Genomic DNA, 5,368 nt, shown 5'->3' with positions numbered 1-5,368 from the left:
TTGAGTAGGAGTCTTACTCTGTCATCCAGGCTGAAAGGCGGTGGTATTCTCCTAGCCACCGCAGCCTCAACCTGCTGGGTCTCAAGCAATCCTTCTGCCTCAGCCTTCCAAGTAGCTGGAACTACAGGCACACGCTACCACGCCCGGCTAATTTTTTTATTGTAGAGATGAGGTCTCGCCAAGTTGCCCAGGGGGTGCCGAACCCACAGGCTCAGGCAATCCACTCACCTCAGCCTCCCAAAGCACGGGATTACAGGCTGAGCCACCGAGCCCGGCTAATTTTTTTATTGTAGATGTGGGATCTTTCCAAATTGCCCAGGTTAGTCTCGAACCCATGGGCTCAGGCAATCCTCTCACCTTGGCCTCCCAAAGTGCTGGGATTAGAGGCTTGAGCCACCACACCTGGCAAGTTTTTGATATATCTTTTTTTGTGTGGCTGTTTTAAACTCTTTAATCACATATATGGCATAACAGAGAATCTTCACCCATGGTTTATGTCAGGTTAACATGATCTATTCCAAATTATACAGAGGGAAGGGGTCATGGAGATTCAGGGCTCATAGGCCAACTGGGCTTCACAATAGTTCACCTTAATCCCTCTCAGAAAAATTTGAACACATGCCTCCAAGCTGTCTGAAACATGCAATCTCCATCCTCCCAATCACCCCACCTGTTCCACTTGGCATCTGTCCCTGGAGTCTCCCCTTACCCACTCTTGAATGGGAAATAGGGCCTCTTATGGGAAATCCCACCCCTGAGGCACAAAAATTACATGGGAAAGCTAACTTTCTTTTTTTTTAAAGCAGGATTTATTGACAGGACAGAAAAGCACCTACAGTGGGAGGGAACCCAAGGGAGTTGCCTCTAACTCAGATATTCTTTTTTTTTTTTTTTGAGTTGGAGTCTCACTCTGTCACCCAGACTGGAGTGCAGTGGCCGCTCCCGGCCACCGCAGCCTTGACCTGCTGGGCTCCGGCAATCCTTCCGCCTCAGCCTTCCAAGTAGCTGGAACTACAGGTGTGTGCTACCACGCCCAGCTAATTTTTTGATTTACTGTAGAGATGAGGTCTTGCCAAGTTGCCCAGGCGGGTCTCGAATCCGTGGGCTCAGGCAATCCACTCACCTCAGCCTCCCAAAGTGCTGGGATTACAGGCTGAGCCACCGAGCCCAGCTGAAAATACATTTTTTTGAGTTGGAGTCTCACCTTGTCGCCCAGGCTGGAGTGCAGTGGCATACTCATGGCCACCGCAGTCTCTACCCACTGGGCTCAGGTGATCCCTCCGCTTCAGTCCTCCAGGTAGCTGGAACCACAAATGCATGCCACCACACCCGGCTAGTTTTTGTAACTTATTGTCGAGATGAAGTCTCACCAAGTTGCCCAGGCTGATCCCGAACCCCTGGGCTCAGGCAAACCTGCTGCCTTGGCCTCCCAAAGTGCTGGGATTACAAGCCTAGCCACCGCGCCCAGCCAAAAATACATTTCAGAAGACATAGCTCTAGAATTGTGAGACACTGAATTAGAAAAGCAAAGTGTGCATGATTAATCCTTTATACTGGAAAAGTACTTACAACAATGCCCAGCTGGTAAAAAGTGCCTGGTATTATTCCTGTTATTATTACTGCATGATCTCATTTTAAGCATATGTGATAATGTGCTCGTATGTGGCATATGATTATATTACATGGGATGCCGGGCTTGGTGGCTCAGCCTGTAATCCCATGCCTTGGGAAGCTGAGGTGAGTGGATTGCCTGAGCCCACGGGTTCGAGACCCGCTTGGGCAACTTGGTGAGACCTCATCTCTACAATAAGTTAAAAAATTAGCCAGGTGTGGTAGCGCGCGCCTGTAGTTCCAGCTACTTGGAAGGCTGAGGCGGAAGGATCGCCGGAGCCCAGCAGGTTGAGGTTGCGGTGGCCGGGAGTGGCCACTGTACTCCAGTCTGGGCAACAGAGTTAGATTCCAACTCAAAAAACCCCAACATATTACATGGGAGGAAGTAGCGCACAGAAGGGCAAATTGGTTGTGAGGTTGTGCGTGAGGGCAGATGATGCTGGTTGGGGAGGGAGCAAAGCTGAACAAGAGAAGATCATGTTTACTGGTATGTATAGCAAATTACTCCCGCATGCACATGACAAGAAACACTTAAAGAACAACTTCAAAGCCGGGTACAGTGGCTCACCACTGCAATGCTAACACTTTGGGAGACTAAGGTAGAAGGATTACCTAAGTCCAGGAATTCGAGACCAGCCTGGGTGACATAGTGAGACCTCCCCTCTACCAAAAAATGAAAAAAATAGCCAGGTGTGGTGGCACATGTCTGCAGTCCCAACTACCACAGGAGGTAGAGGCAGAAGGATGGCCTGAGCCAGGCAGGTTGAGGCCGCAGTGAGCCATGATCGTGGCACTGCACTCCAGCCTGGACGACAGTGAGACTCTGACTCAAAAAAAAATAAAAAATAAGATAAAATAGAGCAACTTCAAAAGGAAATACATAAATTTATTATTATTATTATTATTTTTAAGTTGGGGGTCTCACTCTGTCGCCCAGACTGGAGCGCAGTGGCCACTCCCAGCCACTGCAGCCTCAACCTGCTGGGCTCCAATGATCCCTCCGCCTCAGCCTTCCAAGTTGCTGGAACTACAGGTGCGTGCTACCACATCCAGTTAATTTTTTGATTTATTGTAGAGATGAGGTCTCACCAAGTTGCCCAGGTGGGTCTTGAACTCGCGAGCTCAGGCAATCCACTCACCTCAGCCTCCCAAAGTGTGGGATTACAGGCTGAGCCACTGAGCCCGGCCTCATAAATTATTTTTAAGAATAAAGTTTGAAAAGCAGGAAGAGGTGACAATGGATGGCACAAAAGAGAGCACTGGGTAACTAGCTCAAGCCAGAGGCACCATTTGGAGAGGGCCCAATCCAGCCTGAATAAGTTGGTGTCCCTGCTCCCCTGCAAAGGCTGGAGAATTCCATGCCCATTGCCTGACACACCCACCTGGAGTGGCTGACAACAGGTGACCCAGAACTGCAGAACCTCTGCTGTGTGCCAGTCTAGGTGGACTCATATGGAAGTTAACACTTAGGTCAGTAGGACAGAGCCAAGTCACAGTCCTTGGTGTGGATGTCCATCTCTGTGAGCTCTACAGTGACCTGGTCACCCTCCTGGCTGCACCCAGCACCTTGGCAGCCACTGCTAGGGCACACCTCATTCCAGGGATCCAAAGACCATCTTGGGGAGCCCCACAGTATGTGTGTCTAAGCACTCTCCCCAACTCTGTCCCACATCGACTCTCCCTCTGTCACTCTGGGCCTATTTTGTGGCTGATCCCAGAACCCCTCACCAGGTCCCTTGGCCCCTGGCCCTGCTATGGACTGTGAGGCCTCCTGATCCCTTCCTTCCTCTGGCAGCTCCTTCTTGATCCTCCTACCAAGCCCGGGGGAGGGCCCCCTGCACCAGTCCCTCCACTCCCCTGTGAGCAGGCACCCCTTCAACCCCTCTATCCCCTTCTCATGATGTCCTTACCTCTGCCTCTAGTAATCACCCATCCCTCAGGCCTGACTGCAAGTCTCTCCTGCCCACTGAGGCCTGTGTTCTCACTTCCCTCTTTCCCTTGCTGTCCTCTCCCCGCTCCTCATCAACTAACAGTGTTCACTCAGACAGGGGCCCTTCTCCTGAAGGACCTTTCTTTACTTTCTGGCCTTGGGTTCTGTTCCTCATGGGCCGAACTCTGGAAGCCACTCTCCACAGAATGTGCCCTGCTGCCAGGTAGACTCTCTGAAGCTCAGACCCCCCACAGTCCCTTCCCAGCCTACATTTCTTGCTCTTTCTCCATCCATCTCTCCTGGAGAGAGTTCTGGGCAGGGTGCAGTCCAGTCTCCCTTTATTCACTCTCTCTGTAGCTGTGACCCCTTCCTGCCCACTCCTCCTCCTCCTTCCTTGCCCTGGGGACCCCCAGCTTGGCCCTCCCCATTTCCTGGGCCAGCAGCCTCTCCTCCCCAGGCTCATGAAGAAGCAATGTTGGGGAGACAGGGAGGCGCTCTGCACTCTTCTACTCCCTGGGGGTCCTATGCGTCCCAGCTGTGACTCCACACCCCAGCTCCCAACTCCATCCCCACCGTCGTCCTTCCTGGTCCCTCCAAGCAGAGGACAAGATCCCTTGACTCCTCTCTCCACCAGCCTGGCACTGGACAAAGCCCTCATGTCCAGGAGTATGTACTCTGGCGGGAAATGGACATATGCCACCTGCCGCCCAGACCCGTCTTCTCGCTTTGTAAACCACCCCGCTCACCTCCTGCCTTACACCAATGGGAGTCCCTCACCCTACATGGAGGCATCTCACCAGGACAAGATGGGAGCCCCAGACCCCTTGGCCCAGAGTGGGTCGCTCTGTCACCCTGGACAAGTCACTCAACCACTCAGCCGCTCAGTGGGTAACACCTACCCTCCAAGAGACCTCTGTGAGGGCCGAATGCTCTTCTAGTCTCCTTCGGGGCTGGATACCAAGAAGACACGGCAGGCAGGATCCTTTTGATATATCTTTTTTTTTTTAAGTTGGAGTCTCACTCCATCACCCAGACTGGAGTGCGGTGGCACTCTCTGGGCCACTGCAGCCTTGACCTGCTGGGCTCTGGGGATCCTTCCACCTCAGCCTTCCAAGTAGCCAGAACTACAGGCACACACTATCACGCCTGGCTAATTTTTTTTTTGATTTGTTGTAGAGACAAAGTCTTGCCAAGTTGCCTGGGTGGGTCGTGAACCCGCGGGCTCAGGCAATTCACTCACCTCAGTCTCCCAAAGTGCTGGGATTACAGACTAAGACACCGAGTCCGGCCTTGATATATTTTAAAGCTAAGTCAGTTCCTACCTCCATGAAGCCTTCACTGGATCCAATTATCTTTTTCTCCTCTGAACCCAAATATCAATTACTTGTTCACAACCTGTCATTATTTATTGAATATGAACCACAAAAAGAGAACAATCAATTAAACCTGACCCAGAACTAACACAGATGATAGCATTAAAAGTGAAGGAGGCTGGGCTTGGTGGCTCAGCCTGTAATCCCAGCACTTTGGGAGGCCAAGGCGAATGGATTGCCTGAGCCTGTGGGTTTGAGACCAGCCTGGGAAACTTGGTTTGACCTCGTCTCTACAATAAATTTAAAAAATTAGCTGGGGATGGTAGCGCGTGCCTGTAGTTTCCTCTACTAGGAAGGCTGAGGTGGAAGGATTGCCAGCGTCCAGCAGCTCAACACTGGGATGGCCATGAGTGCGCCACTGCACTCCAGCTGGGCAACAGAGACTCCAACTTAAAAAAAAAAACTGGAGCCGGGCTCGGTGGCTCAGCCTGTAATCCTGCGCCCTTGGGAGGCT

This window comes from Carlito syrichta, unplaced genomic scaffold, assembly GCF_000164805.1.
Source record: "Carlito syrichta isolate Samal-C Ts95f unplaced genomic scaffold, Tarsius_syrichta-2.0.1 Scaffold309286, whole genome shotgun sequence".
In the NCBI taxonomy this organism is placed as follows: domain Eukaryota; kingdom Metazoa; phylum Chordata; class Mammalia; order Primates; family Tarsiidae; genus Carlito; species Carlito syrichta.
Note: the sequence above shows the minus strand (reverse complement) of the source record.